We start from the raw sequence: 25,963 nt of genomic DNA on the forward strand, positions 1-25,963 counted from the left end.
CATCTCTAGAGCGATTTTTTGGACTAATCTAAGAAAAACTGCTGGAAAAGTAACATTTCACTAAAAGGCGCTTTTTTTCTTCCTCTTGTCAAGAGTGTTAAAATAAACACTATACTTTCAGCAGATAAATAATCATTCCAAGAGACAGAAAATACTCTTGACATTTTTACAATAACAGGTTATTAATATAATTCACTGTGGCTGAAAGCAGACAGGATACATTTATAATGCAGGCTGAATAAAGGTGAAGTATATTTTGTGTTTTATTCTGCATCAGACATAAATACCTGTCATACCAAAGCCTAGAGTAGACATAAGAACTTTCTTAGAAATCTATGAATCTCAGAGGAAGATGAGCCATTGAAAAAAATTCCTCTTCTCTAGATGGATCCCATATCCAGTAGACCTAGAAGCCAAGACTAAAACAAGAAAAACAATCGCAATCAATCTCCAAGGTAACGTCTGCAAAGAATCACCCTGGATGTGCCAACAACACAATCCCACCTCAGAATCACATTGCCTTCAGGCTCTTACATCGAATGCCCAAGAACGAGTAATCTGGGAAATCAGGGCCATCTCTTTCCACAAATACACAGCTCTGGGTGTTGTTTTGTTTTGTTTTGTTTTTCTGGGCAGCTACTTAAGAAGAACATGAACAAAGAATAGTGCACGTCTTGAGAAATACAGACACCTGCCCTGTTCTTCTGAAAATATCTCTTTAGAATTCTCAAGAAGTTGTGATCTTCAATTAAAATGAAACCAGAAAAAAAAATGAAACCAGAGATTATTTTCATCAATGAGCTTTCTAAATAAAAGCAAGATGACGGAGAGATTGGGCCCTCCTACTAAAATATTTACCGGCCAAAGAATTTGAAGGGAAGCAACTCTTGTTTTCCAAAGAACTTATTTGCTCATTGTCGAATCCTAAGTATATATGAATATACATGCCTCCCAGCAGAGTGGCGTACACTTCCCATCCACTAAAGGAGAGATTTACAAAACATATTTGTTTTCCAAAAAGATTCTGTACTTTATAAAAGGATGCACCATAGGTTTCCTTTAAAAAGCATACTCCCTGCTGTGTTTAAAATTAGTCAATTTACAAAAATGTGAATTAGCCACAATTCTCCAGAAATACATTTGTTGTCTCAAACAAGGAGACCTTACTAAAAACTGCAGGCCTGAATATTAGCTCTCAGGAAACACTTGTTTCAAGCTCTTCAGTAAAATAAAACAGCATTTAGAGTTAATAATCACTGACTTGTATTATTAACCTGGCATACGACAAAACAACTCCTGAAATCTTCAATTTTCCTTCTGCATGCACCGACTGCTCCCTGCCATTCACACCCATAATCTGCCTTTTTTGTCTACCCTACAACACAGAAAAGGCAGACCTCCCCTTAACACTAGACTTTTTTTGGCACCTACAACAGGCCATGCATGTCCAGGCCCACCCCACCTCCTGCCAACACCCCCCACCCCAGGACTGTTCCATGCAGCTATGCTGTTCCTCTAAGCTTCTCACACCCCCACTCTTTTCAGCTCTCAGCTCATTTCTTCACAATGCATTCCTTGACACCACCTTAGGCTAGATGTCTCTCATATTCTCTCATGGCCACATGTAATTTTTTTCACAGCCCTCGTCCAGAGTTTGTATTTAAATAACTGGGCTTCTCTGATAAATATCTGTCTTCCCCATTCCCGGTTTCCAGGGGCAGAGACCATCTGTTTTGCTGATCATTTCATCTCACTGCCTGGTGCCAGACATAGCACACAGTGGGCTAAATAAGTGGGTTCTACTCTCTCCTCAATTTTCCTCATGATTTTTTTCTTTTTCTTTTTTTTTTTTTTTTTGTATAGTTGACAACATTTTCTTCATTACTTTTATCCCTTACTTTATCAGTAAAACTTTACTAAAAACACACACACACACATTATCAATCACACTTCTTCAAAGAGCTATACCCTACTGTCTATGCTCATTCTTTTCCGCTCTTCTCAATGTCCTTCTGCACCTAGGTCTCCACTGAAACCAGTCTCCCAAGGTTTGCCAACAACCTTCTCCTAATGAACAAATTCAGTGGCCACCTCAAGCTCATCCCCACTCACTTTCCTTCAATAGATGTTGATGTCATGCCCTCTTTCCCTTGATTTCTTACTCCCTATCTCTTTCTCGACACTTTCCTTCTTTGTCTAGGCATTTCCTCAAGATCATCTTCCCTTCCATTCCAGCCTTTCCTTTTGACTGACTTCCCTATCTCTGTTAATGATTTTATCATTCTCCCAGTCCCCACATTCTAGAGCTGGCATTTCCAGATATTCATTTAGTCAATGCCATGGGTTGCCCCACCCCCACCCCCCACTCCAGGAAAGATCCCCACTGCCCAAGTTCCAATTCAGGTTCTCCTTAAGACTCCCAGAGCACTTCACCCTGCCTCCTCACTCTTGTCTGTTCTATGCACCACAATCTTTCTCAAACACAGCCCAGCAACATCATTCCTCCTTAACATGACATCAAAAACCAAATAACAAAGCCTCAGCTTGACTGTCATGGACAACATTACATTGCCCCCTAGAAAAACTGAATGATTCCTAAGCATGCCTAGCTGTTCTCTACTTTCTCACTTTTGGTCACCCACAAACTTATAACTACATCTTCCCCATTTACTCCAGGCTAGCTAAGTTTTACCCATATTTTTCTGAGAACATTGTAAATACCTCTTCCTCTGTGGAAGTTTTTCTGATGTTTTTCTTTTTGTAAAGATTTATTTATTTGAGAGAGAATGCACATGAAAGCATGAGCAAAGGGAGATGGAAAAGCAGTCTGCCAACTGAGCAGGGAGCTCAATGCAGGGCTCCACCCCAGGACTCTGAAATCATGACCTGAGCCATCCATGTGCCCCAGTTTTTCTGATGTCTTACATGAATGGGATCTCTCACTCCTTCACCTTTCATAAACCTTGGCTTAGTATCATAATTATTTGTGCCCCCAGAGATACCATCCTCTTATAAAGTTCTTTAAGAATGAGAAGTATGAAAAAAAAAAAAAAGAATGAGAAGTATGTCTTATTTACTTGGAACACTTGAGCACAGTGCCTTGAAATCCCAGATTATACTGGAAATCCTCCTTCAAGGACTGTATTTTCCCTAGTAAAATCATTCTCTGAAGGATTTAAGAATTTATCTTCTTAGGGCTCTTAATTGTACATGTAAATTATTTTGGAGAAATTATTTAAATTGTCAATTGGCATAAATTGAATTTTTCAAGGGTATTTATTTTGATGGCTTCTAAGAGCATGTGATGTTTTTGAAAGTGAAGTAATAATAGTGCAAACAGATGAAGGGGTTCAGAACATGTCACCCCCAAAATATGCCACTTTGGTGGGAAACACTTGTGAAATAGCTGGAGCAGAAAGAGTTCTATGACTACTCCCTTCTACCCAAAAGCAAGTCATAAAATTTCCCATGAGAAAAAATGTCTTCCCTGGATCAGGATGAGAAAAATATTTTCATCACAGACACAGTTGATGCCAAAATGGATCTAAACAAATCTACTAAAATAACCCTTATCTCCATTGGTTTCTTCATCTCACCATCCCATAATGTGCTGTCCTCCATCAAAATTCCTTCGGTCATTTTTCCACAAATGTATCATTTCTTTGCTTAAAAAGAGTATATAAGCTTTTGGTTCTACCCACTTTTTCAAGTCTTCATTTCTCTTATAAGGACTCTTCTGTGCATATAAAACATTAAATAAAATTTGTGTGCCTTCCTCCTGCTAGTTCCACTTCTAGGCCCAGGCACAGAACCTAGGAGGGTAGAAAAATGTTTAATCTTCCTCTCACAGGATAAAAGGATTTAAAGTTTTGAAGTTTTGGTACTGATAAATTGAATACAAGTGCATTAAAAAAAATTTTATAAACCATCAGGACCATCTTTCTTAATTAATAAAGTATAAGCCAAAAGCGTAATGCTCTCATAGGAGAACATTCTTCATTTATTCACTTGAAGAGAATCACTGGAGACCTGATTGTCTATTACTGGAGAACTACTACCAGTAGGGTCTAGGGTCTCGCAAGCTGTAAGTAAATGACAGGAACCTCCCTCTCAATCATTTTTCTACACCTACTATACAGATGAATAGGTAAAAAGTATGTTGTGAGCTGTGCTAAGACCTCCCACATAATCATCAAGGATCATTATTTATAACCAGTGGGTGCAAGCAGTAAAGAGTACGTGTGTATGTGTGTGTGTGTGTGCACGCACATGGTATTGCTAATCAGTTACACGATACCCAGAAGAAGGAACGCAGAGTTCAATCAAGAAGAATTATGCCTTAAGCCTTCAGTTTGCAAAAAAAAACTAAAACATTTGCATAGAGTAAAAATAAATATGTTCATTGAATTTTAAAATTTACAAATCATTTGAAAACATCCACAAATTAACAATGAATAATATTCTATTAGTTATAGAAGTTTATGGTGGATCCAAAAACTGAGTTTGATTTATGGCAAAGTTTAGCTATAGGGGTGGTCTAGCATTATTTAAAGTGAAGACTAGAAACAAACTAGGTATACAATAGTAAGGAATTTATTGGGTAAATTATACCCTACCCATACAATGAAATGGACTTGAGGCATTAAAACTGATATTGGAAGTTTATTTCTTAACATAAAAAGCTGATAAAAACAGAAGTGAAGGGATGCCTGGGTGGCTTAGTGGTTGAGTGTCTGCCTTTGGCTCAGGTTGTGATCCCAGGATCCTGGGATCGAGTCCCACATCAGGCTCCCCACAGGAAGCCTGCTTCTCTCTCTGCCTGTGTCTCTGCCTCTCGCGGTCTCTCTCATAAATAAATTAATTAAATCTTCAAAAAAAAAGTTAAAAAGTTCAATATAATCAATTTTGTATTTTCTATGTGATTATATATGTATATATATATAAGTATATATAAGTTCTGTATATATATATCTTATATATATATAAGATATATATATCTTATATATAACTTTATATATAAGTTCTGTAAAATAAAACAAAAATGTAATACTGTCCACTGGGTCATAAAAATTATTATCTTTTTTTCATTTTATTCTCCTTAGCTTACATAAATTTTATATATATTCAATCATTCTACAGTGAACATGTATTTTTTTATCTTTTCTATATTAAAAGGAAATAGTAGGACCAGTACTCTTTAAAAGATGGGAAGGAAGGAGTAAAAGAGACATACATAACATAAAGACTAAAATCACAGCTACAAGACATTCTGTGAGGTAGAAAAAGGAATAATATTTCAAAGGAAAAGTTATCCTTATAATTGTGTAAGTATTTTTTAACTCCCACACACAAGATTTTTTAGTAAGACATTTCAACAGGCTAGCAAAGTACAGAATCAGTGATGAGAGAATAAAGGTAGAAAGCAAGAGGGATTACCTCTAGAAAAGATAATGGTTCACTGCTAACAAATCACTACAATTCCCAAAAACACTTGCTCTTTATTATGATTATTTTGTGAAGTGATTTTTTGGTAAGTGAGGAAAGGTTGTAGTGCTACAATTGACGTATCCAACACACCCAGAATATATTCAGGAAAACAAACAAATTTATTCTAAAGAAAAGAAAATTTGTTTTAATTTTTTATTGGACTATTTCTTGTGGATTTGAAGCTATCAGAAACATTAGCTTTTGCTGTGCCCAACTTTCTTGTGATACTATAACCTTAAAATTATTAACTTTAAGGGAGGGACAGGACATTGCTCCTGCATTTTCCTAAATCAGCTTACTCTCCAGGACAACTGAGATTCCAGTTATTGTTTAAAGGTAACCACACTGGAACAATGAAAATGGCCTGGAGCCCAGTGTTTACTGTTTGTTACCTACCTGTCTTACTGCAATTGACCAGAATGCCTGAACACAGATCTTTTTTTTTTTTCAGCTGAAAGGTCTCACATTTATTACTGAACCAACCTACTGGTATAGAGGCATAGTAACAGAGAACATCATTTCCTTGATAAGACATGTCTATTGGCCAGGTAGGAAGGATGTTTCCATATTGATAGGAGAGGAACATGTGATCTCCATGCAGCTTAAATATGTGTGCCGATTATGTTTGCTATTTCATGATGTGCGATGCTTCCTCATAGACCCAGCTTGGTTCTTCTCCAGTGCCTCCTCTTGGAGTTGTACCTGATTTTATTACTAGGTTTCATCCAAATCCACTGGGGAATGGGACGATTCTGGCCAGAAATCGCTTGATTCTGAAAGTCTTGTGAGAAGACATGGCGATCACAGTCAACCACACGCAACCAGGATGGTGGCGAAAAGGAGAGACCTGAACACAGATCTTAGGGTTGTCTTTCTGGTTTCAGTTGACCAGTTATGTGGGCACTGTTGCTGCTTTAATTCAAGTATTGTCTAATCTAGTACCTGCAGTTCCTTTGATAGTTTGCATGCATTTTTTTTTAGAACAATGAAATAATCGTCACAATTATCTCATTTTTCATATGAGCCAAGTAGTCATTTGCTCAGGCACAGGGGTTCAGAATTAAGAAATAGGTTCTATTTTCCATGTTAGAGTCCACCATCTGAGCATTCCTACCTTTCTGCCTTACAAAATTACAAAAATCAGTCGAATATTTTAGGTGTTCTTTGAAGCTAGTTGACTGTCATTGCTCCAATGTTCTCCAAACATGAAACCTCTGTAGGTAAGGCACAGCTGCATGCATAGTGGTCTCTCTGAGGCAAGGACTCTGAGATTTGGTGATGGGGAGATCCAAATCCCTTCCCTATGGAGCCCTCAAGCTCTCTCTTTCTTCTCTCCAGGCCAGGGGTTCTCAAACTGCCCTGTGATCCACAATCACCAGAAAAGCTGTTACACATCAATCTGCCTAGACCTGACCAGGCCTGTTGAAGTCAACTCAGAGGTGACCTGGTGAGTAATCCCCTCCCCTTTGTTCCTGGAACGGGGCACCTTGAAGAGCTGTGGTTTGGGGAGCCTCTCCAAGGTCAAGAGAAACCCACATTGCTGCTAGTTTCTGAGATTCCAAGTGCATTAAAAAGGGAGAAATCTGAAAATGAGATTTCAAAAATGGTAAGATATTTTTAAAACTATAAACCTGCAAAATATATATATGAGTATATATTCACATATATTATCATATGTATATATTTGTCATATATGTATATATTTGTATATATTTGTCATAATAATATACATGTACACATAATACATGTATATAATTGTGCTACTCATATGACAATTTCAGGATGTATTTATTTTAATTTTTATTTATTTATGATAGTCACACACAGAGAGAGAGAAGCAGAGACATAGGCAGAGGGAGAAGCAGGCTCCATGCACCGGGAGCCCGACGTGGGATTCGATCCTGGGTCTCCAGGATCACGCCCCGGGCCAAAGGCAGGTGCCAAACCGCTGTGCCACCCAGGGATCCCAATTTCAGGATGTATTAAAAAAATTCCTTCAGGGGCACCTGGGTGACTCAGTTGGTTAAGCATCTGCCTTGGGATCAGGTCACGATCCTGGGTTCCTGGGATGGAGCCTCACATTGGGCTCCCTGCTCAGCAGGAGTCTGTTTCTCCCTCTCCCTCTGTGGCTCCCCCTGCTGTGTTCTCTCTCTCTCTCTCTCTCTCTCTGTCTGTCTTGTCAAATAAATAAATAAATAAAATCTTTAAAATAATTCCTCCAAATTGCACTCCAGGCAGTATGGCCTATTAGTGGACCAAATATATAAAATCACATTCTGAGTACATTCTTATATTCTCCTGGTGTGTCACTGTGCCTGTGAGTACAACCTAAATTGCCCATAACATCAAAACTCAGAATCTGAGATCCTATGAATGAGAGTGAAAGAGGGCTAAATGGTGCCAACTTCTAACACAGGCTTGAACTTAGAGATATTGAACAGAAGGCACCTATTCCAGCACCCAAAACAATAAATGCTGGCTGTTATAATTAGTTCCTACTCATTTTCCACAATGCCATAGGGGTAAATATGCAAATTAAGAGACAAACTCCTGTGTTCATATATAAAAGTCCCAAGGTGATCTCTCCATCCGCCAAATTCTAATAACCATTGTTTTGTTAAATATGAATTTGATTAAATCACTTGCTCAGTGACTGTTTAGCTATATTTATTCTTGCTTTTTGAGAGTGAAATTCTACAGCAGGAATTTTTAACTTTGTATCATAAATCCCCTAGAGAGATTGTGAATGCCATAAAATTCAATGTAAAATGTTATATGTCTATGTGTGCGTTCTCCTTACTTTGAAAGATATCAGTGGCACCCATAAGATTTTCAAAGGGATTTATGACTGCCCAAATTTAAGTTTTTCAATATAAACTATTGGTACGGCTCACACTCATTTCAAGTTGCATGCACAATGCAGCATCTCAATACCAGATTATTGACATGCTTGATGACGAAGGACAAGCCACGAGCTAAGCCAGAATCTAATCTAGAATGCCTTGGACTAGCAGGTCCCCTTGGACTCTGTATGTATTTTCAGGGCTGCCATGACAAGGTACCACAAACTGGGTGGCTTAAAAAAACAGACTTTTGTCTCTCACAGATCTGGAAGCCAAAAGTCTGAAATTAAAGTGTCAGCAAGAACACACTCCCCACAAAACCTCTCAGGGAGCATTCTTCTTGTCAACTCCAGCTTCTGGTAGCGAGCATCAGGCACTCCTTGTCTACAGGAGCAACTCCAGTCTCTTCTGCAGTCTTCACATGGCCACCTCCTTTGTATGTCTGCATCCACATTTCCTTCTTCTTATAAGGACATCAGTCATACTGGATTAAAAGTCCACCCTACTCCCATATGACTTCATCTTAACTAATTATATCTGCAACAACCCTACTTCCAAATAAGGTCACACTCTGAAATATAGAGAGTTAGGACTTCAACATGCCTTATGGGAAGTACGGAATTCAACCCATCGCAGGCTCTATTCATCCATTGACTTTGCTGACTGACAAGAAAGAAGGAAGGACAACCAGCAGATATTGAGATCTTCTCTGCCTTCAATCTGTGCTTAATACTTTAATTTTCACACAACCCATTTTTATCAATGAGCTCAATGAGACTCAAGTAAATCAGCTAACTTATTTAGTGATAAGAACTCATAAAAGGCCAAACCTGAAAAAGAATACAAGTTCCTCTGACAATCTAGTGCCATTCAGATGTAGTTTTAGATAAAATTAATGCAATATACAATAACAAATCCAAGAGGCAACTATGCTCTCTGGGAAAATATAATTGTGTTGCATGTTATAATGTTATAACATTAGAACATTTAGAAATAGAATAATATAGTGACATCAATAAATTAAATTAAACATTTATCATCTGGGTGAAAGATAATCATAAGTAGAGCAACAATAAAGTAAAAAAGCTTACCACTAAAAGTCCTACAACTAGTATACTTATTTCTGGTTTATTCAGAATCTATAATATAGCATTTTTTCCAAGTTTTATATTCTACTTTTGGGATATTATGGTGTTCTATAGCAGAAAATTTGTTATAAAGAAATATACAAGGGGATGCTCTGCTATCTTTTTGTCACTGGGAAAAAAATATGTGTATAACATATTTATATTTTTATAATATATTATATAATGGCCATAAAATGAAACATGGTAAAAGAAGATTCTGTTATATGAAATCAGTATTAGTAGTTTATGATATAACAAAGTATTAAATAGCTAAGCTTTTGAACAGTTCCATAAGCATTAGAAAATTCTTACACATTTATATGTGGAATTTAAGAAACAAAACAAATCAACAAAGGCAAAAAAAGAGAGATACAAACCAAAAAACAGACTATTCTTTTTTAAGAGAGAGTGTATGAGGGGGAGGTGGGAGGAGGGGCAGATGTAGAGGGAGGAAAAGAATCTTAAGCAGGCTCCATGCGCAGCAGAGAGCCCAACATGTTACTACATCTCATGATCCTGAGATCATGATGTGAGCCAAAAATCAAGAGTTGGTCAAACCAACTGAGCCACCCAGGCAACCCTGCACCAAGAAACAGATCCTTTAAAAAAAAAAAAAAAAAAAAGATTTTACTTATTTATATGAGTAAGAGAGAGCACAATCAGGGAAGAGGGGCAAAGGCTAATGGAGAAGCAGATGGAGAAAGAGGTGAAGAAGCAGGCTCCCTGCTGATCAGGGAGCCCAATGTGGGGCTTAATCCCAGGTCCCTGAGATCATGACCTGAGCTGAAAGCAGACACTTAACCAACTGAGCCACCCAGCAACCCCCCAAGAAACAGACTCTTAACTACAGAGAACAAATTGATGGTTACCAGAGGGGAGGTGGGTGGTTCGATAGGTGAAATAGGTGACAGGAATTAAAGAGTACACTTATCATGATGGGCACTGAGTCATGTATAGAATTGTTAAATCACTATATTGTATATCTAAAACTAATATAGCACTGTATGTTAACTATAGTGGAATTAAAATTAAAAACTTAACAAAAAAAAAGAAGAAAAAGAAGGAGTGCCTGGGTGGCTCAGTTGGTTAAGTGTCCAACTCTTGATTTTGGCTCAAGTCACAATCTCAGAATCCTGAGATCAAGCTCCATGTTGGGCTCTACACTCAGCAGGATTCTCTCTCCCTCTGCCCCTCCCCCTACTCTCTCACACACTCTCTCTAAAATAAACAAATATTTTTTTTTATTTAAAAAGAGAAAGAAATTCTTACACAGTTACTCTTGAAAAAAGCCATTTGATTTTTTACTGGAAGAGAGCATCTGGATGTATTAATTATCTTGATCTTGGTAATCATTCCACAATGCGTATGTATATCAATCATCATGTTGTACACTCTAAATATAAACAATTGTATTTTTCAATTATTCCTTGATAAAGATGGGGGGAAAAAAGAGTATTGCAACACATTAGAAATCAAAATCACATGAGTTTCTCACTTTCCAGACAATGCCCAGAGACAGTGGAATTGTGATCATCAATGATGTCCATGAAAAAGCTAAAATTAAAGGATTTTAATAAAATGTAATTTTACTTTATTACACTTTATGCATAATGTTTTCTTAGTTCAAATTCTACAAAGGCCAGTCCTTCATAATTCATAAAAGAAACTGTGGGCAACAGCAGAAAGGGCATTAATCTGAGTGGAAGGTCGGGCTTGAGCAGTAAGGGGAGCAGAGTAAAGAAAAAAAGAAACCACAACACAGATTAGGAGATGAGCGCACCTGGCCCACACAACCAAAGCTCTCCCTCAAACCTTCACATATTCAGATTCAGTCCTGGGTAAACCATCAGGGGAACAACCAGCACTCAGTTGTTTGATCACAATGAAGACTTGGTTCAAGTCTACTAGACTCCAACCCAAGTTGTCTCCAGAATTCATTCTCAATTGGTTTAAAAGATAAGAAATAATATTTTGGATTGATGCGGATTATAGTAAGCATGTTGATTTCAAATAAGACAAAAAGAATAGTAAGTTTCATCTCCAACGTATATATATTTTTGTGACTGTATGTTCACTTCATAGAACATGTATAGAAGAAGCCCTGTTGTGCCACAGAAAGAGCATAAACCGGGCACCTGTTGAGCGGTTGAGCATCTGCCTTCGACCCAGGGCGTGATCCTGGTCCAGGGATCAAGTCCTACATCAGGCTCCCTGTGAGGACCCCGCTTCTCCCTCTGTCTCTGCCTCTCTCTGTGCGTCTCTCATGAATAAATAAATAAAATCTTTTTAAAAAGAAAGAGCATAAACCTGAGCATAAAAAGCCAAGGTGAGGTCTCCCATCCACCAGATATGTGAACTTGAACACTCATTTCCCCTTGGAGCTGTCTTTCCAATAGGTACTTTTCTACCAACACTTTTGCTTTGTACTCTTCATGACAATTTCACTATTTTAACCTACCTTTTTTCTTAAATTACTAGTACTTTTAAAAAGGTAGGGATGTGAGAAGGCATGGTCAAAAATTATATATTTGATGGGCTCCACACTGGCTGTGCAGCTTACTTAAAATCATATATTCGAAAGTGCAGTTACTAGTCTTTCATCAAAACACGGTGACCCAGCAAATGCAATTAAGACCAAAAAATAAAATACTCTCTCTTAACAAATTCCAACTATCAAATCACTGTAAGTTTATCAAAAATGGAGGCCTACAGAGAAAACAAAATATTATCATAAAGTAATCTTTATTTTAAAAGGGCTATTAAGTCATTGTGGCATATAATCAAAGAACTAAACTGGTTTTATGAACAAAAACTGATCAAATTCCAGAAATGTGTTACCTGCCACGCTTAAACATCTCTTTGCTGAAATAGAAAAATGGCATGGGATTTAGAATCAGCTGTATGACCAGTTTGCAATAAATATTGCTTTGAATTAGATGTGATTTAATTTGCCATGACTTCTGCATCTCCAGAAACCCACTAGGAGTTTAGCTGTTAAGATGAACTCAAGCATATAGTTCTTTTGTTAATCATTAATGGCCCTGTTCCACCAAAATTAAATTTCCACAGCTGCCACCACAAAAGTTTGGTTGTCTCCTGAAGGCTGGAGCTAGAGTCTAATCCAATACTGGACACTGTAGCTCATCTTCAGCTATAAACAATCACTCTGTAACCCTTAACCCTGCAGATAAATGGATCAGAACCCATTAACCAGTATAATGTAATCAAGAAAACTACTCACAGTTTTTCTGTTATGGCATCAGATTATCAAACACACTGATTATCTCTAAAGACAATGCAAGAAAAACAGTCTATCTCCCCTGGTCCCCTTACCTCAATCCCAATTCATTCTTTTAATTCAACTTGTAAAACCAGTCAAAATACCAGTCATATTTGATGAATATTATAATAGCATTTATGTAATGCTCTTATGTGTTAGCTGTTTTATAAGTACTATTTTATTTAATCATCACAACATATCCATAAAGGAGGTAGTGAATATTAACTCCATTTTATAGATAAAATTACTGAGGCTTAGTAAGGCTAAGTTCACAGAACCAGAAGAGAGATTTTAATTGGTCAGACTCCAGAACATCTATTATCAACATTAGAAGATCTCATTTATTTCTTTTTTGGTGAAGAAAGAAATTTTTAACAGCAAGATTATGTTTTTAAATATGTATGTGTGCATAAAATAATCTATATTTACCCATAGAAAAATATCTGAAATGACATAGCAGAGGCATTAATAGTCCTCATTTTTGAAGAACAGAGTCATAAGGGAGAATTCATTCTTTTTTTATCTATATTTTCTATTTCTTTTTAAAGTAGCCACCATGCCCAACATAGGGTTTGAACTCATGACCCTAAGATGAAAACTCATATGTTCTACTGACTGAGCCAGCCAGGTACCCCTGTATTTGCTAATTTTTCTACAATGATTTATATTGCTTTGATAATTTTTTAAAAATAAAGTTATTTTGGTTATAAAAATAACATGCTAGAGTTTACATTATCAGAGAATAAAATCAAAGATTTGACATATTTTAATGATGAGTTTAACAGAAAACAGAAAAACTGAAGGTCTGGATGAAAATTAAATGACGTAAAATAGCATGAAAAGATGCTCAACATCACTCACCATCAGGGAAATGTAAATCAAATCCACAGTGAGATATCACCTCACATCTGTCACAATGGCTAGTATCAAAAAGATAGGAAATAACAAGGGTTGGTGAGGATGTAGAGGAAAAGGAACCCTTGTGCACTGTTGGTGAGAATGCAAACTGATGCAGCTACTATGGAAAACAGTATGGAGGTTCCTCACAAAATTAAAAATAGAAACACCATGGTTTAGTGCTGCCTTCAGCCGGGGGTGTGATCCTGGAGTCCCGGGATTGAGTCCCAATTGGGATCCCTGCATGGAGCCTGCTTCTCCCTCCTCCTGTGTCTCTGCCTCTCTCTCTCTCTCTCTCTCATGAATAAATAAATAAATAAAATCTTAAAAAAAAAAAGAATGAAATCTTGCCATTTGCAACATGTATGGATCTGGAGGGTACTATGCTAAGTGAAATAAATTAGATGGAAAGACAAATACCATATGATGTTACTTCAATGCCAAATCTAAAAAATGAAACAAATAAGCAAATATAAAAGAAACAGACTCATAGACACAGAGAACTAGTGTTGACCAGAGTGTAGGGGTATAGAGAGATGGGTGAAAAAGGTGAAGGAGATTAAGAGGTACAAACTTCCAGTTAAAAGATAACTAAGTCTCAGGGATGAAAAGTTCAGCATGGGGAATATAATCAATAATATTGTAATAACGTATGGTAAGAGATGGCGACCACATTTATTACAGTGAACACTTAGTAATACACAGAACAGTTGAATCACTATGTTGTACACCTGAAACTAATAACATCATGTGTCAGCTATACTTCAATAATAAAAAAAAGTTTTTTTGTTTTTTTTTTTAGTTTTATTTATTTATTTTTTAATTTATTTTTTATTGGTGTTCAATTTACTAAAAGACTGTGAAATTGGTATGGATTTTAAAAAGTTATATTAGAAAATTCTTATAGTTATTTGATACCACCTGGGGAATCCAGTATTTTCTGAGGAGCATTTTGTGAGTCAATTTCTTTACAAGTCACAAATGAAAAACAAGAAGTATTATTATGCTAGCCATGCTAAGAGGAGACTTCATTCATTCTAACAAGAAATTAACATTCTTGAGCAAAGATGATTATAGGATCTGACCTCTTACCTCCCTCTGGAAGGAAATTATATGTTCCAAATTCCTCTATCTCTGGATAACATAACATTAAATCAAACAGTTGGAAATAGGGAAAGATTTGATATCTCTGATTAGAAACTTTTATGAATCCAACAGTAAATCTCCCCAGTTCCACAAATGCATCAATTTCAAACTATCTTCCTGAATCCTCTATTCTTTTAACTGCTTGCTTTTATGACTGATTGAAATTTATATCAGTTATGATCATTATAGCTATTGCATACTGTAATTCATTTGTAATTTTAATAATTCCCAGCCTATGTCATTCCCCACATACAATAACTTCCTAAAATAGAGTAAGGGAGTTAAAAATCAGGGATATCATATTTTTGGTGTAACTGCAGATCTGGGTGCACTACTCATTTTTTTCTGAATATGCCACGTCTCAGAGTGGGCCCTTGCGTGGCTAACCCATGATCCTTTTCCTTTCTTTTTAATTTTTTTTTTATTTTTATTTATTTATGATAGTCACAGAGAGAGAGAGAGAGGCAGAGACACAGGCAGAGGGAGAAGCAGGCTCCATGCACCGGGAGCCCGACGTGGGATTCGATCCCGGGTCTCCAGGATCACGCCCTGGGCCAAAGGCAGGCGCCAAACCGCTGCGCCACCCAGGGATCCCTCCTTTTCCTTTCTGTGTGAGGTCTGAGAAAGTGAGAATACTGTCAGTGTCCATGAGTGAGGGTTTAAAGGTAGAAATCATTCAACATGTCTCACAAGGCAGGAATGTGGTACTAAAGAAAAGAAGGGGTCAGGAACTCAATCATTTCAAAAATCAGTGTAGAAAATTGTGTTAAAAGATAGTTTTTAAACAGGTAAAATCATGATTTTCATACAAATATCAAATGAATACATGTCAAGATTTTATTTAACTCATTATTTAATGAGAGAATCAGTAGGATGTCAAGATGCTTTATTCTGAACATCAAACCTCTATATCACCCAGTAATCTTTGTGCCCAGTTATAAGTACTTCACAATTTTTCCTAACACTAGTATAATCTCGATGTCCCCACGTCCACTCCTCTGGGTTTACATTCTTCCTTAATATCCAATTTAATATCCAAGCCCTGATCCCTACACCTTAGGAAATCCTGCACCCTTCCTGATGTAATTAACAGTTCTCCTTTTGTCACTCCCTAAAGCAGCACTAACAGAAGGCTGGAGGTTTTAACAGATTCCTCCCAAGGGCTTGGGAATAACAGAGGGGAAATAAAAATGCAGCATAAAATAAGATTTTAACATTCTTAATTTTTTTAAGGTTTTATTTATTTATTTGAAAGAGAGAGAGAATATGAGCAGAGTGAGGGGGAGATGGAGAGAAAGAATCCTCAAGCAGATTCCTTGCTGAGCATAGAGCCTGACACAGGGCACCATCCCAGGACCTGAGATTATGACCTGAGTAGAAACCAAGAGTCAGAAGCCCAAACAACCGAACAATCCAGGTGCACCAAGATCTCAACATTCTTAAAGTTTATCTGGCTATCTCCACTTGTAGGAATTTCCCCTGGCTGCTTTACTTCATAGATCTCATCCAGTTGTTGAACTTCCAACATACCTTAGTTCCAGGGCATATACTGCAGCAGAAGAACATCAAAATTTCACAGAATTTCACTTTAGCAATTTTCTATTGAGGGCCTTCTGGCTAAGGTTGCAGTGGTGGTAGTTCGGGGAACTCGAGTTTCAGAAGCTAAAAAAAGCCACTGTCAGGTTTTCCTAAATAACTCAGCCTAAATTTCCATCCTCGACAGGGGAAGAATGAGTTTAAAATGACAATTTTCCTTAACACGCTCCAGATCAAATCCTCAGACAGTGTTCCATCCATTGCAAAAGTATACAAGGAAGAAAGAGTAAAATGTATGCGTTCTCCATTTCTTTTTTTAAGATTTTATCTATTTATTCATGAGAGACACACAGAGAGAGGCAGAGACCCAGGCAGAGGGACAAGCAGGCTCCATGCAGAGAGCCCTACATGGGACTGGATCCCGGGACCCCAGGATCACACCCTGGGCCTAAGGTGGTGCTAAACCGCTGAGCCACCCGGGCTGCCTGTGTTCTCCATTTCTAAGCAAGCTGCATGTGTTATGTGATTTCTGCTCCCTGATAGTACAGGTGGTGTGCATAAATTAGACTCTAAGTAGTTTTAAAGTTTAGAGGTAAACTATAAACTATTATATGTAAATCAAATTTAACATGTTACTAAATTACCAATTAGAGAAATATTTTCTTCTGAATATTTCTAGAAGTTAAAATTACAGATGTTAGAACTTCCTAGATGTAGACAATAATAAAATAGCTCATTTTAAAATGTATTATGTATACTTCTAGTGAAGAAGCTAAGATGGCTTAAATCAGTGACACCTCTTCAGTGAATGACACAAGTCATCAAAACCTAGGAAGGAAGGACAAAAACAATATAGAAAAGGAAAACAGAAGAAAGGAAATCTCCGTTTTGTTTATTGTAGCTATTACAAAACTCTCTCAAGTATAGCATATGTTGATTTCCATGCCCTCACCTAGAGAAGGTAGGAGCCATGGGAATATTGCCATTTTGTAGACAAAACAACTAAGGCATACGGAGGCTACATGACTTGTCCTCCATACGGAGTTTGAAGCAAGAGGCCCAGGTCTGGAAATCACATCATCTGACTCCAAACCCAAAGCTTATTCTTTTCCACCATGCCACCTTGAGTTTACAGAACATAATTTTAGTTATTGCGATACAAGTGTAGCCAATCACATACTTTTAGAATTGTCTGGCAAATTCAATAATTTTAATACTAAGACTCTAGGTTTCAAATTGATTAGAAATCGTCAATAAGACTTCAATACTCAGCATAAATACCCTAGAACTATAAGACCCACAGCTGATGGAAGCAAATGTTCCCGTAATTGCTACTAGTCCTCTAATCATGGCCCTGACTCCGTAAACCTCCTGCCACCTGGCTGTACTTCTATCCTAAGTGATTGGTCTTGAATTACCTAGAGTTGGGGAACCTAAAGTATCTTTTTCAAGGGACTATGACTGCTACATCATCCTTCCCATTCAAATCACAGCACAGAAGAAATGTCGAGGGCAATGATTCAGCCCTCCAGCTACTACCCTGATAATCTGACTGCTAAATTCTTTTAATTTCACTGATCTTCAACACAAGAACTTCCTTACTTCCAGCCAGGCTATCATCCCAGGCCACTTCCCTTTCTAAATTGCTGCTATATTTTCACTACTTGTCTGCCCATACAGGATCAGCTCATAGTAAATCTATGTGCAGTACAGGAAACATCCCACAGATAACGAATTTTACTGATATCAAGAATTATCAATCATCACAGCTCCATTAGCCTCATGCTGACAACATAAAATAAATTAACACTTGCTAGTGTTCTTATAGTATATGCTCTTTGGATACCTTGGTGCTCTTTTTACCATAGTTATTCTTTGGAGATACTTGGTTATTCTGAGAGTGGGAGAAACAGAGAAAGCTCACACTTATCAGCTTCTTCCATGATTAGATCTACCTACCTCACCCAAGATAATATTCTTTTCCCTTATTAAGTAGGCTCCACACCACATGGAGCCAAGTGTGGAGCTTGAACTCATGATCCTGAGATCAAGACCTGAGTTAAGATCAAGAGTCTGACACTTAACCAACTGAGCCACCCAGGTGCCCTCCAAGATAATATTCTCGAAAAAATAATTTTTCCTGAATCATTTGGGGCTTGCTATTGGAAAAAGAATCTATTCTAAAAAGATCTGATACTTAATGCTTTGGAAAGAAATTGTCTTCTTAGAATTTCAAAAGGAAAAAAGAATTTTCTGAAGCATCAGTTCTGTTTAAAAAAATTATTCTTTTTCTAGTGTCACCCACTCAAAAATTGTAGTAAGAAAGTAAATTCAATTTTCACTTAAAGTCAGCATGAAAAACTCATTTTGAAAAAAAAAAAAACTCATTTTGTATTTCTTCAAACTTCTTTTAAATCTTTCAAAATTACTGAATTCCAAAATCTCATTAAGAGCTGCTTTTATGGGACACCTGGGTAGCTTAGCAGTTGAGTGCCTGCTTTCAGCTCAGGGCATGATCCTGGGGTCCTGGGATCAAGTCCCACATCAGGCCCCCTGCAGGGAGCCTGCTTCTCCCTCTGCCTATGTCTCTGCCTCTCTTTGTGTCTCTCATGAATAAATAAATAAAATCTTACAAAAAGGAGCTGCTTTATTGTCTTGGCATATTTCTTCACATATTGAAATCTCATAGATTTGAGACTGAGATTAGACATATGAATAGAGATCAGTTTTATATCAATTTGTAAAGCATCTTTCTGTGTCTGAGTATATGGAAGCAAGAATAATTTATTTCATGCAATCAAATATCTTCAAAAGTTATTACATTTTAAAACATTTGCATATCTGAACGATGAATCACAAGTAAGGTGCCCTTATGGAGTGTGCCTCAGATTTTCCCAAGCAACTGCTTCCCCAGTGAGAAAGTAGTTAAATAACTACTTAAAAGAGTGAGATTTATGTGTGTCAATTCACCAAAAACATGTTTTTTCAAATGAGATAAGTAGTTTGAGTTATTTCCTTTAGAGAATAAAAATATGGTCCATTCTTTCTTTAAAATTTATTAGGAGTAGTATGTGTGTGTGTATATATATATATTATATACAATAAGGGGAAAATAGGCAAAGGTAGAAACAGAGAGGAAGGAACAGAAATTTTGCCAGAAATGTTAGCACACTTGTACTAGGTAGGATTCATCCAGAATGAAAGAAAAACAGACATTGTCCAGAGTGGTTAACACCAGCATTTTGCATGTGGCATGCATTCCCCATAGACATGTATTGAAATAATCAACCTGCTATACTGTAAGCCCTAAATCCCCTTTCTACCAACACACAAGGGATCCAGGACTCAGCTGGGGCCCAACAATTGTTCTTAAGCCATCCCTGGGAAGCATCTTCATTGGGTGTCCAAAGAATGGAAGAGCTAAATCTACAAGCCCAAGTCATGCCCCTAAATGACTTCTGGGCAGGCTGCAAATGAGACAACATAAAGCAAGAGCAGCAAAATCCCTACTCACATAAAGAATGACAGCCAACGGAAATTGGTCTTAGACCTTGTCAGCTCCTGGGCACTCAGCCAAGCCCATCGATGACAGTACACTCTGCTTCAGCCCACTCAGGTTGGAGCCACAGCACTCAGCCTTCTCTCTGCTCTTCTCCACATGGCCAGCTTCACATACGTATTGTCTTTATCTGGTTGCACCAGAAGTCTACTCTCATCGCCTTTCACAAGACCCTGGAGCAACTATTTAGGAAGAGTGTCAAATACCCATGATGTAAGATTGCAATCATAAGCAATACAAAAATGACTCCTGGGGTAACTGGCTGGCTCAGTAGGTAGAACATCCATCTCTTAATCTCAGGATTGTGAGTTCAAGCCCCACGTTGGGTGTGGAGCCTACTTTTAAAAAAATGTCTCCTAATCCAAGGATGGTTGGAGAGTGGGGATGGGGTGCAAGGAGAAATTTGCATGGCTCTGTTGTCAGAAAACATAACAGCATGATTCTTTTCCCCTCTTCCACTTACAGAAAGAATCACAGAGAAAGGTTAAAAACCACTATCGCCAGTGGTTTCTGTTCTAGAAACCAGACTTTCCCAAACATGTGCCAAACTCAGGAGCAACAGTTGAATTCACATTTTCTGTCCACAATTTCAACCTTTTTGCTCTTGATTACAGCAATACGATGATGGAAATTAGTAAGGGGATGGGGAAGTACAGACAGGGAAGTGAAACAAAGGTGAAAAGTACCAGGTTATTGAGCAACAGATGGTGCAGCCACACCTCAAGACTCCAAAGAGAAAAAAAAAAAAGTCTTACTCTTACTCAGAGAGCGGGCAAGCGACAGAGAAGTGGGAGAAGGAGCAGCCAGGGCTCTCTTTGTAAGTGGAAGAAAGCAGCTTTTCACTTTGAAAAGCAGATGAAGGTTAAGCCCCTGGGGAATTCTGACTAATGATTCTCTTTCATGAACCAGCACATCTTAAACACATTTCCCTTGAGAAGTGGCATCATCATTTCATTTCATGGTCAAGGTCACTAAAATGCTCCAAAAATAAGTTTAAGCATGGAGCAAAAGGAAGAAAGAAAAAAAAGAAGAAGAGGAAGAAGAGGAAGAAGAGAAAGAAGAAGAAGAAGAAGAAGAAGAAGAAGAAGAAGAAGAAGAAGAAGAAGAAGAAGAAGAAGAAGAAGAAGAAGAAAGAAAGAAAGAAAGAAAGAAAGAAAGAAAGAAAGAAAGAAAGAAAGAAAGAAAGAAAGGAAGGAAAAACAGCAGCTTTGACAACAAAATGATGATGTGAACAGGTACACTGACTGTGCAGCGGCTCAAGGCTCTCATCCTGTCAGGAGGTCATTTACTCCCGTGGATGTGGCCTCTGCATCTCTTTCTTCCCCTAATGACTCAGCCTATTTTCAACGGCTGCACATTCCCAGGAAGAACGATGGCAGAGGACATGCACAGTAATCAGAGCAATTAGTTTGGGGAGATCACATAACACTGAGCCTAATACAAGAGGACAGAGTTCAAAGAAAAACTTACAGTCTGACATTTCTTCAGGGTCACTGTTAGAGGCCCCCGACACAGAGGTCACAGCCAGTGTGGACTGTTTCAGGAGTATGGCAGGGATAAATTCAGCATGTTAAATTCATCACATCACCCAAGCCAAGCTTGGGGACTTATTGGATGTTTATTTTTTCAGTCTTTAATCCAGTACCAAGTCCTGTCCTTCTTTTCCTGTAGCCTCACTGATAACTCTTTTTATCCCTTTATTCGATGTCGATCCAGGCTACAGTTCTCTGACACTTCCTGGCTGTCTGCAACAGCTCCCTGTCATCTGGTCACATCCAAACTTCAGTCCAGTCTGCATTCCATTGTCAGGTCCATGTTTTTAAACCACCATTTTCTCTAGTTCTTTCCCACCAATGTAAAACATGCTTTAGTTGCTCTTTCTTCTAACAACAACAAGGATAATAATAATAGTAGATCTCTTAAGCATATGGTCCTCTCCAACCACTACTGAACTCACCTCTTTTCTTTATCATTGTGTATTGGGAAAGCATGCTCTTCACTCAGCAATGTCATGTCCTCAGTCCCCTTCTTCTGCCCATCTTATGCCGCTTTCTAGTCCTTCTACTCCATTCCACGAAGGCTCTGCCCACCAAATCCAACCACATGCTTCCACTTGGGAAAACCAACAGCAAGATCCCATCCTTTTCCTTCAGGATCTTAGTGTAATGTGTAATAATAACCAAGCTCTCAGGGGAACTCCCTTTGCCAGCTTTTAAGATCACACTCTAAAACATTCTTCCTTAGATCTTTCTTTTCTGTCTTCTTTTCCAATCCCCGCCCCCCGCAACTCCCAAACTTCCATGTTCACCAGGTTCCATCCTGAGTGATACTTCCACCTTTCTATTCCAAGTGCCCAATCCAATAGCGCCCCTCGCTCAAACCACCATTCGATTAATGCAGGTTACTGGTTAACAGGCTTTTTTCAGATTGATGGTGTCATTTTTCTATCCCAAAGCTGCCCATTGTATGCCAGGGAAAGGTCAATGTCCTCAGTCTAGAATTAAAAGCTCTCTACTGGGGCACCTGGGTAGCTCAGTGGTTGAGCATCTGCCTTTGGCTCAGGTTGTGATCCCGGGGTCCTGGGATGGAGTTCCGCATCAGGCTCCTCACAGGGAGCCTGCTGCTCCCTCTGCCTAGGTTTTTAGCTCATTCTCTGTGTCTCTCATGAATAAATAAATAATCTTTTTTAAAAAGAAAAAGAAAGCTCTCTACCATCTATCTTTTCCTCCCTTTATACTTCCCCATTTCCCTTCTCCAACATAAACCTTTCCCCAGAAATCACATCAGACTCCCAAGACTTCACTCAAGTAGTTTCTTTGTCCTGATAGACCCTTACCCTCAACTCTTTTATGCCTACACAAGCCATGTCCATCTTCAATGATCTGGTTCAAATTCTATCTCTTCTCCAAGGGCTGCCTGACCACTCAAAGGAACAGCTATCTTGCCTTCCTCATACGTTCCATCAGTTTTCCTCTATTCTGCACGTGGATGCATGCTTTCATAGTTACTTACTTTTGGGGGATGGGATCTGGGAGGGAGAGAAGGGTGTTATGTGTCTATAGCGGGGATGGTGACTGGAAGTGTGAAGGAGTGTGTGTGCATGTGTGGGCCCTGGGGTAAGCTTTCCTAGGAAGCAGTATATCCATTATTTGCAAATGGAAACTCCTCCTATCAAATACAGCAACAGACCTCTACTTGGGGCTCAATAAATATACTTGGTAAATCGATTTTAAATTGCCAGTCTTTATATGGTCCATCCTGAAAGACCTCATGGTTTATGTCCTCCCCTCAAATTTATATGTTCAAATTCTAACCCCCAATGTTATGGTATTAGGAGATGGGTCTTTGGGACATAATTAAGCCATGAAGGTGAAGTCATCATGAGTAGGATTAACATCCCTATAAAAAGAGACACAAGAGCGCCTGCTTCCTCTCTCTCTGCTCTCCACCACAGGAGGATATGAGAAGCCAGCAGTCTCCAATTCAGAAGAAGTCTCTCACCAGACCCCGTCAGTGCTGGGACCCTAATCACAGACTTCCAGCCCCCAGAACTACGAAAAATAACTTTCTATTGTTTATAAGCCACTGAGTCTGTTATTTTGCAACAGCAGCCCAAGCTGACTAAGACACCATGAACCACTACAAACTCTCCAAAACAAAACCCTGGATATGTATGCAGTATGTGGGGTGAGGTTCCCTGAGGTCTTGGGAAAGGAAATCATCCAATGACTTCCTTCCGAAAAAAAAAAATGACCCAGGTCCATCAACAGATGAATGGATAAATAAACTGTGATATATACATACAATGGGATATTATTCAGTCATAAAAAGGGACTGAATTTTTACATGTCCTAAAATATGGATGGACCTTGAAAGCACGCTTAGTAAAATAAGCCAGACACAAAAGGACAAACATTCCACGTGTATGAAATGCTGAGGATGGGCAAATTCATGGGGTCAGAAAGAAGAACAGAGGGTGAGGGAGGCTGGAGGAGGGGAAGTGGGATTTGCTGTTTAATGGGCACAGAGTTTTTGTTAAGGAAGATGAAAAAGTTTTGAGTACAGGATGGTTACACAATACTGTAAATGGATTCCATGCCACAGAATCGTACACTTACAAATGGTGAAAATGAGGACTATTGTGCTCTGCATATTTTATTGCTAAAAACAAAAATGTAAGTGAGATGAACAGGTCATCAGGAGATGAGCAGATTCTGGAGAAGGTGGGGAGCCCCACTGGCCTTGCCTGGCAACCACTTTACCTCTTCCCCATGGACTGTGTACACACAGATGACACAAGCCAGCTGAGCATTATCTCAGACCGTGTTGACACTGCCCTTGGCATCTCCATCAGGTGGCAGTTCCTCTCCAAAACAAAATGTACCAGAGAATCCAAACTCCCTGGAGCATCTCAGCTGCTAAGCTTCTCTGCAGGGGGAGGCAAGGATTTAGTCACTGGGAGGCTTTACCTCTCTCTGGAGTAGTACATGTTGAGCAAGAATTTCCTCCCTCTGAGCTTTAGCCTACTAAGGTAGAGTGGAAGAAATAACATCTACCTTGCAGAGCCATTGTGCTATATTGTAGCTCAACAAACCTACGATACCTAAAACACTTGTGATGGTGTCTGGCACCCAGCAGACTCTCAACAATGGTAGGTAATAATAAGAATCATGATTATTATGAGTCTAATATTCTCTTTTATTTACCAGCACTATGCCTCCCAGGACTGCAGCCCAGAGAGTTAACCTTTCAAACATCATCAGGAAAACCAACACTTGTTTTCATTTGCTGAATCCCTGAGAATACGGAATTGTATCTTTCTCAGAGATTTGATGGTTCTGTATCAGAAAGAACATATTGCAAACTACTGACTGGCATTGGCAGTCACAGAGACGGACAAAGGAACAGACCCGGGGAGAAAATGTTTGGGACTATGGAACCTGGAGACTCAGTGAGTGATGAACTTTGCTAGACTCTCCCAGGCTGTGCCTGTCTCAGCATTTCTGAAGAGCACAACCAGCCCTGGTACTGCAATCACTGATGCCACATCTAAATCTAAAATAGCATACCTGACAAATGCCCCCCAGGAAATGAGGATACGCACTTGAGTCTCAGCTCTACAACTTTCCTGTAAAGAGGGGGATTGTGTCCTTCACACACATTCTCTGGCTGAGGTGTGCATGTGAGGTAACTTCAAGCAGAGATAATGATGGAAATTAGGGATGAAAGAATTATTAGGTCAGTGGGCCCACTGGAATATTTAAGAGAAGGTAATTGGATCTTTAAGATGAAAAATGTAAAAGAGGAAGAGTAGATACCACTCCGTGCCGAGCACTCACAGAGGAAAGTCAAGTGATATACACAGTCAATCTTTAGGTTTAGAGGCAGGGACGGAGCCCAGAGCATTTTCCATCCTTTGGAGGAAAGGGCTCCCTGATTTTCCTGCACCGATTTTCAACTCGCTCTTCACCCGCACCACATGTCTATGCTCATGCTCCAAGGCAATGGTTGACCAAGAGAAACACAAGAATCTTGTAGAGATTGGGATAGACAGCATGGCATGTGAAGGAATGGTGAAAAAGAAGCAGTTATTGGAGTCTCCAAGGAACATTGGCAGAAGAGGCAAAAGTGAACAGAGAAAAGGAAAATCACTTTCTTCATAAGGGGAAAGAACAGAGATGTTGTGTTAGGTTCTTTATTGTGTCTTTTGCTCAAACCTGATATCTATATGGAATTGCCACAGAGAATGCTCACACACCATGAATTATATAAACACATCTGGAAGATCCTGGACGGATCATTCCAGCAACTTAAATGGAATCTAGACTAACAAAATACATAAAAATATTTGAGGATAAATGAGAGCAAAGGGGTAAGTGAAAAACCTTGAGAGCATCCAGCTTCGTATATCATCTTTATACAAAGCTTTGATAAAGAGCCCAGTTTAGTATTTTACGTTATTCAACACATATTTGATAATACAGCAATTTTCATATAACCAATGATGGGAATAGGAATAAGACATATGAAAGAATACTGAAGATATTTTAGGTTTATCAATGTCTATTTCTACTACATATTGTTATGC

The 25,963-nt window shown here is 38.6% G+C and overlaps 1 long non-coding RNA gene and 1 pseudogene across 2 annotated transcripts in view; both read right to left on the reverse strand.

The window, feature by feature from the left end:
• The window catches only part of LOC144322019 (uncharacterized), a 326,103-nt gene that overhangs the window by 170,417 nt on the left and 129,723 nt on the right, over positions 1-25,963 (reverse strand). The gene's annotated exons all lie outside the window — the stretch shown is intronic.
• LOC144321599 (large ribosomal subunit protein eL39-like) lies at positions 5,931-6,315 on the reverse strand (annotated as a pseudogene).

This window comes from Canis aureus, chromosome 10 (genome assembly GCF_053574225.1).
Source record: "Canis aureus isolate CA01 chromosome 10, VMU_Caureus_v.1.0, whole genome shotgun sequence".
NCBI lineage: Eukaryota > Metazoa > Chordata > Mammalia > Carnivora > Canidae > Canis > Canis aureus.